Genomic DNA, 13,795 nt, shown 5'->3' with positions numbered 1-13,795 from the left:
AGGGTGTTGGGTAGAGGGATAAAGTGAAGGAGAGAGACTTATTGTGTGTTAAGGGAATTTTATCAATGATGACTAATTCTGTATACATTTCAATCAGAACTGACTAGTCCAAATGCTATTATGTAATGTACATATATTAATTTTCTCTCTTGCTCCCATTCCCAATTGTATATAATATAGTCAGGAGTTTAGAACAGTGCCTTGGTACAAATGAATTAACTATCTCCAGATGGCAGGGACGGACTATCTCCAGACTGTCTAGAATGCTATCTAGTCTGACTGACCTTGGCTTCAGGCGAGGAGGGAAGGCTCGAGAACTATAGGGCCTCTCTACTAGTGTCATGAAGAGATAGAACATTTAGAAAACACTGACGTCATTTTCAGTTTATAACCTGTGGAAAAATGTGTATGTACCCAGTACTCTCTTGAATTAAACGCTGTTACCGGACTTTTAAGACCGGGGCTCTGTCCATTCTTATAAAAATATAGGGTCTTTACAAGCCCTTCGAATGCATTGACAGAGTAATTAATTCTGATTGGGAAATAATACAGAGGAATTTAGAATTCCTTCAACATTGTGAAAATCAGGTAGTTAAAGACCGTGTTCAACAGGAATCAGGCCTTACCTGGTGTCCACACTAAGTGGCTGAAGAGTACTTTGCACTGAAAATGCATGCACAGACACATTAGGACAAACAATATAGCGTAGTTATAGTAATAATGAAGTGTCTTACTATTCTCCATGGTTGGTCCTCTTGCCTATTCCTTGAAGGTGGAAGGAGCCACAGTTATACAACTTAGCCTGCTTAAGTACACAATCCATAAATCACACTGATACACAAGTGTGTAGGTGTGGGTTATTGGGTGTCTAATTGTTCAAAAAAAAATCAATATGGCTCTTAAAAGAGCTTGTTTTGTTTTTGTACAGACAGCACCCTCACCTGAGAAGTAGAAATCAAAGGGAGAGAAACTGGGAATTAAATAACTGCAGGTGACATAGCTAAGTAAAGGGAAGAATACTCTTATTGCAATGTGGATGGCTCTTAAAATAGCCCTTGGTTGTGCATAGTGTAGTCTATGGTCTTGCCAGGGAACAGCACCCTCTTCGAAGTAGGAGGTGAAGATCTCCCAAACACGGATTGCTGAGTTGTTGGCCCCCATCCTTGAAACATTCTACAGAGCAGCACACCAGAGGCGAACTGCAAATCCCCTCCTGATCCTCGTGTCCAACCTCATGAAGTTATGCAGGACACAGGTAGCCTTCACAGGTGCAGAGGTGCCTGAATTCCCCTAGGAGGCAGTCCAAGATGGCCCTGGTCTCCAAACCTTGCAGTGCCCTACACGGTAACTGTAGGCAATCGTTTTGAAGGAATCTCCAGTTGCAAGGTATCTGTAGGAATATGGAATGTCATTATTAGACTTTTACGTCACCAGGTCATTGTGGATTACTGAAGTATCTCTTCAAACAAATCATAACATTGGATAGATAGATGCATGTGTAGCATGTGACAACAGCAGGGTCATATCAAGGATAGCATCACACATGAATACATAAATACCACTTGAAGCTTGAGGAGTTGATCATTTGAATCAGCTGTGTAGTGCCGAGGCCAAAAACATCCATCCCTTTGAGTCCCCAGGACCAGGACTGAGAACCACTACTCTTCTTTGGGACCTCGTCATCTGTAGACAGGCTTTCACAGCTCTGTATCTGGGGACAGAAAACATCACAAGAAACAGACTTCATTATACTCAAATTAGACAGCACTGAATATTATGTTACCATTTTCTCTGTCCTCAAGTCTAGGGACTGGAATTACACAAAAGTACCTGCCCTGTCCAGAATAGCCTTCTCTCTCACTTTGATAGTGGGGCTGCTGTCCTTTCCCTCTCCCCCATGGCTGTTAGCTAGCTACCTACAAAACGCAAAATAGTTAGCTAATATGAAGTTAGATACCTGGTGATATTTAATTCACTTAGCTAGCTATACAGTATATAAAGTTGTCTAGATAGCTAGCAGCTCATTTGAGTTAGCCTGCACTGTAGCTAGTTCGCTAATAATACAGCGTTGTTGTTGTTTTTTACATTTTCGAAATGTATTTACTTACTTGAATAGGTTCTCCCAGACATGTGGACGCTTGGAAACAGGGCAGCAAAGTTTGTTTGTCACCAGAGCAGTTTCGAGCATATTACTATTTACTTGTAATGTAAATAAATTCATGATATGGCTGTTAGCCAGCCTGCCAGCATAGTGGAGTCTGCCACTAGCACAGTCAGTGTAGTCAGCTCAGCTATCACCATTGAGACCGTGTCTGTGCCTCAACCTAGGTTGGGCAAAACTAAACATGGCGGTGTTCGCCTTAGCAATCTCACTAGGATAAAGACCACCTCCATTCCTGTCATTATTGAAAGAGATCATGATACCTCACATCTCAAAATAGGGCTACTTAATGTTAGATCCCTTACTTCAAAGGCAATTATAGTCAATTAACTAATCACTGATCATAATCTTGATGTGATTGGCCTGACTGAAACATGGCTTAAGCCTGATGAATTTACTGTGTTAAGAGGCCTCACCTCCTGGCTACACTAGTGACCATATCCCCCGTGCATCCCGCAAAGGCGGAGGTGTTGCTAACATTTCCGATAGCACATTTCAATTTACAAAAACAAAAAAAATGACGTTTTCGTCTTTTGAGCTTCTAGTCATGAAATCTATGCAGCCTACTCAATCACTTTTTATAGCTACTGTTTACAGGCCTCCTGGGCCATATACAGCGTTCCTCACTGGGTTCCCTGAATTCCTATCGGACCTTGTAGTCATAGCAGATAATATTCTAATCTTTGGGGACTTTAATATTCACATGGAAAAGTCCACAGACCCACTCCAAAAGGCTTTCGGGGCCATCATCGACTCAGTGGGTTTTGTCCAACATGTCTCTGGACCCACTCACTGTCACAGTCATACGCTGGACCTAGTTTTGTCCCATTGAATAAATATTGTGGATCTTAATGTTTTTCCTCATAATCCTGGACTATCGGACCACCATTTTATTACGTTTGCAATTGCAACAAATAATCTGCTCAGACCCCAACCAAGGAACATCAAAAGTCGTGCTATAAATTCACAGACAACACAAAGATTCCTTGATGTCCTTCCAGATTCCCTCTGTCTACCCAAGGACGCCAGAGGACAAAAATCAGTTAACCACCTAACTGAGGAACTCAATTTAACCTTGCGCAATACCCTAGATGCAGTTGCACCCCTAAAAATTAAAAACATTTCTCATAAGAAACTAGCTCCCTGGTACACAGAAAATACCTGAGCTCTGAAGCAAGCTTCCAGAAAATTGGAACGGAAATGGCGCGACACCAAACTGGAAGTCTTCCGACTAGCTTGGAAAGACAGTACTGTGCAGTACCGAAGAGCCCTTACTGCTGCTCGATCATCCTATTTTTCTAACTTAATTGAGGAAAATAAGAACAATCCGAAATTCCTTTTTGATACTGTCGCAAAGCTAACTAAAAAGCAGCATTCCCCAAGAGAGGATGACTTTCACTTTAGCAGTGATAAATTCGTGAACTTCTTTGAGGAAAAGATTATGATTATTAGAAAGCAAATTACGGACTCCTCTTTAAATCTGCGTATTCCTTCAAAGCTCAGTTGTCCTGAGTCTGCACAACTCTGCCAGGACCTAGGATCAAGAGAGACGCTCAAGTGTTTTAGTACTATATCTCTTGACACAATGATGAAAATAATCATGGCCTCTAAACCTTCAATCTGCATACTGGACCCTATTCCAACTAAACTACTGAAAGAGCTGCTTCCTGTGCTTGGCCCTCCTATGTTGAACATAATAAACGGCTCTCTATCCACCGGATGTGTACCAAACTCACTAAAAGTGGCAGTAATAAAACCTCTCTTGAAAAAGCCAACCCTTGACCCAGAAAATATAAAAAAACGAATCGGCCTATATCGAATCTTCCATTCCTCTCAAAAATTTTAGAAAAGGCTGTTGCGCAGCAACTCAGAGCCTTCCTGAAGACAAACAATGTATACGAAATGCTTCAGTCTGGTTTTAGACCCCATCATAGCACTGAGACGGCACTTGTGAAGGTGGTAAATGACATTTTAATGGCATCGGACTGAGGCTCTGCATCTGTCCTCGTGCTCCTAGACCTTAGTGCTGCTTTTGATACCATCGATCACCACATTCTTTTGGAGAGATTGGAAACCCAAATTGGTCTACACGGACAAGTTCTGGCCTGGTTTAGATCTTATCTGTCGGAAAGATATCAGTTTGTCTCTGTGAATGGTTTGTCCTCTGACAAATCAACTGTAAATTTCGGTGTTCGTCAAGGTTCCGTTTTAGGACCACTATTGTTTTCACTATATATTTTACCTCTTGGGGATGTTATTCGAAAACATAATGTTAACTTTCACTGCTATGCGGATGACACACAGCTGTACATTTCAATGAAACATGGTGAAGCCCCAAAATTGCCCTTGCTAGAAGCATGTGTTTCAGACATAAGGAAGTGGATGGCTGCAAACTTTCTACTTTTAAACTCGGACAAAACAGAGATGCTTGTTCTAGGTCCCAAGAAACAAAGAGATCTTCTGTTGAATCTGACAATTAATCTTAATGGTTGTACAGTCGTCTCAAATAAAACTGTGAAGGACCTCGGCGTTACTCTGGACCCTGATCTCTCTTTTGAAGAACATATCAAGACCATTTCAAGGACAGCTTTTTTCCATCTACGTAACATTGCAAAAATCAGAAACTTTCTGTCCAAAAATGATGCTGAAAAATTAATCCATGCTTTTGTCACTTCTAGGTTAGACTACTGCAATGCTCTACTTTCCGGCTACCCGGATAAAGCACTAAATAAACTTCAGTTAGTGCTAAATACGGCTGCTAGAATGATGATGCTGACTAGAACCAAAAAATTTGATCATATTACTCCAGTGCTAGCCTCTCTACACTGGCTTCCTGTCAAAGCAAGGGCTGATTTCAAGGTTTTACTGCTAACCTACAAAGCATTACATGGGCTTGCTCCTACCTATCTCTCTGATTTGGTTCTGCCGTACATACCTACACGTACGATACGGTACCCCCCTTGGGTTGTGCCGTGGCAGGTCTTTGTGGGCTATACTCAGCCTTGTCTCAGGATGGTAAGTTGGTGGTTGAAGATATCCCTCTAGTGGTGTGGGGGCTGTGCTTTGGCAAAGTGGGTGGGGTTATATCCTTCCTGTTTGGCCCTGTCCGGGGGTGTCCTCGGATGGGGCCACAGTGTCTCCTGACCCCTCCTGTCTCAGCCTCCAGTATTTATGCTGCAGTAGTTTATGTGTCGGGGGGGCTAGGGTCAATTTGTTATATCTGGAGTACTTCTCCTGTCCTATTCGGTTTCCTGTGTGAATCTAAGTGTGCGTTCTCTAATTCTCTCCTTCTCTCTTTCTTTCTCTCTCTCGGAGGACCTGAGCCCTAGGACCATGCCACAGGACTACCTGACATGATGACTCCTTGCTGTCCCCAGTCCACCTGGCCATGCTGCTGCTCCAGTTTCAACTGACCTGAGCCCTAGGACCATGCCCCAGGACTACCTGACATGATGACTCCTTGCTGTCCCCAGTCCACCTGACCGTGCTGCTGCTCCAGTTTCAACTGTTCTGCCTTACTATTATTCGACCATGCTGGTCATTTATGAACATTTGAACATCTTGGCCATGTTCTGTTATAATCTCCACCCGGCACAGCCAGAAGAGGACTGGCCACCCCACATAGCCTGGTTCCTCTCTAGGTTTCTTCCTAGGTTTTGGCCTTTCTAGGGAGTTTTTCCTAGCCACCGTGCTTCTACACCTGCATTGCTTGCTGTTTGGGGTTTTAGGCTGGGTTTCTGTACAGCACTTTGAGATATCAGCTGATGTACGAAGGGCTATATAAATACATTTGATTTGATGAAATGGCGAACATGCTGCTATATGCTGCCAGCACACCCACAAGTGAGCCACTCTGGGCAGCCGAGCAGCACATGGCAATTTACTGCATACGAGGGTATGAGGGTATTAGAAGTTGTGAGTAAGGGGGCACAGCCGTGTTACAAAGTTAAAGTTACGGGGCAATTCAACAGTGACCGAAATGCGCTGAGACTTTTTCACTTTAAATTGTATGGTCAAACAAAAACCATTGATTTCAAAGTTTAACAGCCCATACAACTCAATGCACGAGGACTACTTTGAACAATTCCTACTGAATTTTGTAGGTAAAATCTCCCTCTGAATCTGAACCAAATCATAGATGTCTGTTTCACACATTTGGACATCAAAGTACAGCACAATACTCAGTGTATTCAACTCGTGTAGTCTATTGTACCGAACTCTACTGTACAGTACTGTATAAGGCTGCGACGGTCATGGATTTATGTATATTTTATGTATATATTTTATGCTGTCCTGAATGCATGTGCTGCCATAGAAATAGAACAGGCGTTCCCATTCAAGTTAATGATGGCATAATGGGTGGACTTGGCGGCCATTGCGAGTGTACACAAGAACAAAGAACTCAAATATATTATGTGATATATAGACAACAAAAAATACATACCGTTGCATGAGCCACACCAGATAAAATCATTTGAATTAACATTCTATATAAACTATGAATTTTTTTCTTAGGAGTCCCTGTTGACAGCAGAAACGGAGTCAACCACAGGAATGCCAGGCAGTGTCCCTGTGACAACAATTTTGGACCCCTTTGTGTAAATGTGGAGTAGGAAATCATTTTTACATAACTAATTTTTGCTATAGTTCTTTTTTTTACCCCCGTTATTAGACAGTCGCAACGATGATGATTATGAACATCGTCTTTTGCCTGCTAATGCCTGCAATGCAGTGAAGAAAATTATGACAACAATGTCTAATTTAACTGGCCCCTCTAACAGTACAACTGGCCCCAGCTTGGCCTCCCCCAGTTGAAATGGTCTAGAACCGCCCCTGATGCCAGGCGGTCCCGTCTTCAGTGAGCAGTTCGTTCCACACGTCTTTTTTTACGGTTATGATGGTTACCGTCTGTAAGTTGTTAGTGTCTTAACAACCGTTCCACAGGTGCATGTTCATTAACTGTTTATGGTTCATTGAACAAGCATGGGAAACAGTGTTTAAACCCTTTACAGTGAAGATCTGTGAAGTTATTTTGGGATTTTTACGAATTATCTTTAAAAGACAGGGTCCTGAAAAAGGAACCGTTTCTTTTTTTTTGCTGAGTTTAGGTTGAATAATTGTTTAAATGAAAACTACAACTCCCTTCAGCCCAGCGTCCCATATAGAAATCAAGGCAAGGACTATTGTGAATGATTTGATTTCCCTCTAGAGAAACAAACTAAATGGAATTGAAGTAATTGAACCGTCGGTCAATTAGTTGGTTAATAACCGAACCCCCCCAAAATTGTCAGTTAAGAAAAATAAAAATAAATAAATAAATAAAAAAAGAAAAATAAAAATCGCTCTGCACCACAGGACCCACACATAATAGGTCCTACTTGCAAGAACCCACAAAGAACCCACAGTCGCACACCAGCGACTCCTGTGGCGGGTCGGGCGCAGTGCGCGCTAGCCAAGGTTGCCAGGTGCACGGTGTTTCCTCCGACACATTGGTGCGGCTGGCTTCCGAGTTGGATGTGCGCTGTGTTAAGAAGCAGTGCGGCTAGGTTGGGTTGTGTATCGGAGGACGCATGACTTTCAACCTTCGTCTCTCCCGAGCCCGTACGGGAGTTGTAGCGATGAGACAAGATAGTAGCTACTACAACAATTGGACACTATGAAATTGGGGAGAAAAAGGGGTAAAAAAATATTTAAAATAAAAAAATATTTAAAAAAAAAAAAATCGCTCTGCACTGCAGGACCCACACATAGGTCCTACTTGCAAGAACCCACAAACAGTTCTGAAAGTATTCAGACCCCTTATGTTAGAGCCTTATTCTAAAATGATTTAGATTGCAGGGGGAAAAAACAATCTACACACAATGACAAACAAAAACCCGGTTTAGAATTTTTCTAATTTATTTCAAATAAAAACTGAAAAATAAAATGTACATTACTATTCAGACCCTTCACTCAGTAATTTGTTGAAGCACCTTTGGCAGCGATTACAGCCTCGAGTCTTCTTGGGTACGACACGACAAGCATGGCACACCTATATTTGGGGGGTTTCTCCCATTTGTCTCTGCAGATCCTCTCAAGCTCTATCAGGTTGGATGGGAAGCATTGCTGCACAGCTATTTTCAAGTCTCTCCAGAGATGTTCGATCGGGTTCAAGTCCAGGCCACTCCTGCATTGTCTTGGCTGTGTGCTTAGAGTTGTTGTCCTGTTGAAAGGTGACCCTTCACCCCAGTCTGAGGTCCTGAGCAGGTTTTCATCAAGGATCCTGACTTTGCTCCGTTCATCTTTCCCTTGATCCTGACTAGTCTCCCAGTCCCTGCCACTGAAAAACATACCCACAGCATGCTGCTGCCACCATGCTTCACTGTAGGGATGGTGCCAGGTTTCCTCCAGAAGTCACACTTGGCATTCAGGCTAAAAATAGTTCAATCTAGGTTTCATCAGACCAGAGAATATTGTTTCTCATGGTCTGACAGTCCTTTATGTGCCTTTTGGCAAACTCAAAGTGGGCTGTCATGTGCCTTTTACCCAGGAGTGGCTTCTGTCTGGCCACTCTACCATGAAGGCCTGATTGGTGTAGTGCTGCAGAGATGGTTGTCCTTCTGGAAGGTTCTCCCATCTCCACTGAGGAACTCAGGAGCTCTGTCATTGAGACCATCGGGTTCTTGGTCACCTCACCTCCCTGACCAAGGCCCTTCTCAAACGATTGCTCAGTTTGGCCGGGCGGCCAGTTCTAGAAATAGTATCGGTGGATCAAAACTTTTTCCATTTAAAAATGACGGAGTCCTTCAATGTTAAGACATTTTTTGGTACCCTTCCCCAGATCTGTGCTTTGACACAATCCTCTCAGAGCTCTATGGACAATTCCCTCAACCTCATGGCTTGGTGTTTGCTCTGACATGCACGGTCAACTGTGAGACCTTACATATTTTATTGGTTACATACACATGGTCAGCAGATGTTATTGCGAGTGTAGCGAAATGCTTGTAAGGCAGGTGTGTGCCTTTCCAAATCATGTCCAATCAATTGAATCTACCACAGGTGGACTCCAAATCAAGTTCTAGAAACATCAAGGATGGTCAGGATGCACCTCAGCTCAATTTCGAGTCTCATAGCAAAGTGTCTGAATACTTGTGTAAATAAGGTATTTACATTTTTTATACATTTGCAAACATTTCTAAAAACCTGTTTTCGCTTTGTCATTACGGGGTATTGTGTGTAGATTGATGAGGGAAAAAATGTATTTAATACATTTTAGAATAAGACTGTACTGTAGAGTGGAGATACAAGTTATCCTGGCTGCTATAGACAGTAAAGCCCTCTCCAGACCAGACAACTGTTTCAGACTCATGCAAAGCTACTGACTCAGTCCTCATCAGTCTATTTACCCAGGAGACAAGCCATCTAACAAGGTGAATAGTGATTAAAAAGGGAAACTCAACATTCAACAGTTGTTACTGGGACCCTAATCCACAACAGGCCATAGAAACCAGAGGCTGTGTCCGAATTCTTTTTTTTTTTTACCTTCATTTAACTAGGCAAGTCAGTTAAGAACAAATTCTTATTTTCAATGACGGCCTAGGAACAGTGGGTTAACTGCCTGTTCAGGGGCAGAATGACAGATGTGTACCTTGTCAGCTTGGGGATTTGAACTTGCAACCTTTAGTCCAACGCTCTAACCACTAGGCTACCTTTCCGCCCCGAAATAGCACCCTATTCCATATATAGTGGAATAGTGTGCCATTTGGAAGGCAGCCAGAGTAAGCACACCCACCCAGCCAGCAGTAGGCCAGCCACAGAGCGATAACTGGAGGATATTGACAAAGGAGGCAGAGAAAGGAAGAGGGAGAATGAATTCCACAACCAGACTGATCCACCACGCCCAACAATACTCCACACAGAATACTCCACACAGGCAATCGTTCTGGTTGGGATAACAAACTATAGCCTTTAGTGGTAGATGGGTTCCAGTGACAAGGTCCAAGGCAGTTCAATACTTGGCGCAGGTCCAATACTTGGCATTGATATGAACACTTAGACATTCAACTGTGATACTTGAAAAGAGTGTGATTTATTTGATTGATTATCCACATCAACGGGGCTGCAGTGAGGTGGGTCAAGAGCATCAAGTTCCTCGGTGTCCAAATAACCAAGGACTTAAAATGATCCTTCACACGCAGTCGTGAAGGCACAACAGTGCCTCTTCCCCATCAGGAAGTTGAAAAGGGTTGGCAAAAAGTCCTCAAAATGTTCTACAGCTACACCATTGAGAGGTGCATCACTGCTTGGTATGGCAACAGCATTGCCCTCAATCGCATGGCGCTACAGAGGTAGGTGCGGACAGCCCAGTACGTGATGTACGAGACGGCCTGTTACTTTATATAAGGCGGTGTGAGAGGCAGGCCCGGAAAAATGGTTCTAGACTCCAGCCACCCAAGTCAGACTGTTCTCTTTGCTTCCACACAGCAAGTGGCATCAAGTGTGACAACAGGCTCCTGCACAGCTTCTATCTCCAAGCAATAAGAGACTGCTAAATAGCTAACAAAATGGCTACACAATTATATTTTATTCTTGTACTGTCTCTATGCACACACAACCATAATTTACGCTGCTGCTACCCTGTTTATCATATATCCTGATGCCTAGTCACCTTACCCCAATACATACAGTATCTACTCCAGTATCCCTGCAAATTGTAAAAATGGGTATTGGAACTTACTCTGTACATACAGTACCAGTCAAAAGTTTGGACATCTATTCATTCCAAGGTTTTTCTTAATTTTTACAATATAGAACAATAACATATGGAATCATGTAGTACCCCCCCCCCCAAAAAAGTGTTAAACAAATCAAAATATATTTTAGATTTTTCAAAGTAGCCACCCTTTGCCTTGCCAGATTTGCACTCCTGGGATTCTCTCAACCAGCTTCATTTTAATTAACAGATGTGCCTTGTTAAGTTAATTTGTGGGATTGCTTTCCTTCTTAATGCATTTTATGTTGTGACAAATTAGGCGGTATACAAAAGATAGCCCTATTTGGTAAAAGACCAAGTCTGTTTTATGGCAAGAATAGCTCAAATAAGCAAAGAGAAATGACAGTCCATCATTACTTTAAGACATTGAAGGTCAGTCAATCTGGAAAATGTCAAGAACTTTGAAAGTTTTACCGGTATGATGAAACTGGCTCTCAAGAAGACCGCCACAGGAAAGGAAGACGCAGAGTTGCCTCTGCTGCACCTTAAGATTGGAGCCCAAATAAATCCTTCAGAGTTCAAGTAACAGATGCATCTCAACTAGAGGTCGACCGATTAATCGGAATGGCTGATTAATTTGGGCCGATTTCAAGTTTTCATAATTTTTGGGCGCCGATTTGCCGATTTTTTTAAATGTATTTTTTTTTAAATGTATTTTTTTTAAATATATAAATAAAAAAACTTTTATTTAACTAAGCAAGTCAGTTAAGAACGCATTCTTATTTTCAATGACGGCCTAGGAACGGTGGGTTAACTGCCTTGTTCAGGGGCAGAACGACAGATTTTCACCTTGTCAGCTCAGGGGATCCAATCTTGCAACCTTACAGTTAACTAGTCCAACGCAATAACGATCTGCCTCTCTCTCGTTGCACTCCACAAGGAGACGGCCTGTTACGCGAATGCAGTAAGCAAAGGTAAGTTGCTAGCTAGCATTAAACTTATCTTATAAAAAATAATCAATCATAATCACTAGTTAACTACACATGGTTGATGATATTACGAGATTATCTAGTGTGTCCTGCGTTGCATATAATCTGACTGAGCATACAAGCATCTAAGTATTTGACTGAGCGGTGGTAGGCAGAAGCAGGCGCGTAAACATTCATTCAAACAGCACTTTCGTGCGTTTTGCCAGCAGCTCTTCGTTGTGCGTCAAGCATTGCGCTGTTTATGACTTCAAGCCTATCAACTCCCGAGATGAGGCTGGTGTAACCGAAGTGAAATGGCTAGCTAGTTAGCGCGCGCTAATAGTGTTTCAAACGTCACTCACTGAGCCTTCTAGTAGTTGTTCCCTTGCTCTGCATGGGTAACGCTGCTTCGATGGTGGCTGTTGTCGTTGTGTTGCTGGTTCGAGCGAGGAGAGGGATGGAAGCTATACTGTTACACTGGCAATACTAAAGTGCCTATAAGAACATCTAATAGTCAAAGGTTAATGAAATACAAATGGTATAGAGGGAAATAGTCCTATAATTCCTATGATAACTACAACCTAAAACTTCTTACCTGGGAATATTGAAGAACCACCAGCTTTCATATGTTCTCATGTTCTGAGCAAGGAACTGAAACGTTAGCTTTCTTACATAGCACATATTGCACTTTTACTTTCTTCTCCAACACTTTGTTTTTGCATTATTTAAACCAAATTGAACATGTTTCATTATTTACTTGAGGCTAAATTGATTTTATTGATGTATTATATTAAGTTAAAATAAGTGTTCAATCAGTATTGTTGTAAGTTAATTTTTATTTTATTTAAAACATTTTTAAAAAAAAAATAATTAAAAATATATTTTAAATTGGCCGATTAAATCGCTATCAGCTTGTTTGGTTCGCCAATAATCGGTATCGCCGTTGAAAAATCATAGTTGGTCGACCTCCAATCTCAACATCAACTGTTCAGAGGAGACTGCGTGAATCAGGCCTTCATGGTTGAATTGCTGCAAAGAAACCACTACTAAAAAGGACACCAATCAGAAGAAGAGACTTGCTTGGGCCAAAAAACACGAGCATTGGACATTAGACCGGTGGAAATCTGTCCTTTGGTCTGAAGAGTCCAAATTTGAGATTTTTGGTTCCAACCCGTGTCTTTGTGAGACAGAGTAGGTGAATGGATGATCTCCGCACGTGTGGTTCCCACCGTGAAGCATGGAGGTGGTGTGCTGGTGACACTGTCAGTGATTTATTTAGAATTTAAGGCACACTTAACCAGCATGGCTACCACAGCATTCTGCAATGATAAGCCATACCATCTGGTTTGCGCTTAGTGGGACTATCATTTTTTAAAACCCCTTTTTTACTCCCCAATTTCGTGGTATCCAATTGGTAGTTACAGTCTTGTCTCATCGCTGCAACTCCCGTACGGACTCGGGAGAGGCAATGGTCAAGAGCCATGTGTCTTCCGAAACACAACCCAATCAAGCCGCACTGCTTTTTGACACAATGCCCACTTAACCCGGAAGCCAGCCGCACCAATGTGTCGGAGGAAACACTGTACACCTGCCGACCGTGTTAGCGTGCACTGTGCCCAGCCTGCCAGAGGAGTCGCTAGCGCACAATGGGACAAGGACATCCCTGCCGACCAAACCTTCCCCTAACCCGGACAACGCTGGGCCAATTGTGTGCAGCCCCATGGGTCTCCCGGTCACGGTCGGCTGCCTGTACTCGAACCCAGAATCTCTAATGGCACAGCTAGCATTGCGATGCAGTGCCTTAAGGGGCCTCCCGAGTGGCGCAGTGGTATATAATTTGTTTTTCAACAGGAGGGGTTTTGAGCTAGCAAGAAAGGCATTTCACTGTACGTGAGCACAGTGGTGTAAAATACTACTTAAGTATTTTTTGGGGGTATCTGTACTTTACTATTTATATTTTTACAACTTTTACTT

The 13,795-nt window shown here is 42.5% G+C and overlaps 1 protein-coding gene across 8 annotated transcripts in view; it reads right to left on the bottom strand.

Annotated features, from left to right (window-relative positions):
• The window catches only part of LOC110537841 (phosphatidylinositol-3,5-bisphosphate 3-phosphatase MTMR4), a 168,589-nt gene that overhangs the window by 147,746 nt on the left and 7,048 nt on the right, over positions 1 to 13,795 (bottom strand). The gene's annotated exons all lie outside the window — the stretch shown is intronic.

The sequence above is a fragment of the Oncorhynchus mykiss genome, chromosome 12, assembly GCF_057628025.1.
Source record: "Oncorhynchus mykiss isolate SJ-2025 chromosome 12, ASM5762802v1, whole genome shotgun sequence".
In the NCBI taxonomy this organism is placed as follows: Eukaryota; Metazoa; Chordata; class Actinopteri; order Salmoniformes; family Salmonidae; genus Oncorhynchus; species Oncorhynchus mykiss.
The sequence above is the reverse complement of the archived record's forward strand: the minus strand, read 5'-3'. Positions and strand labels throughout refer to the sequence as shown.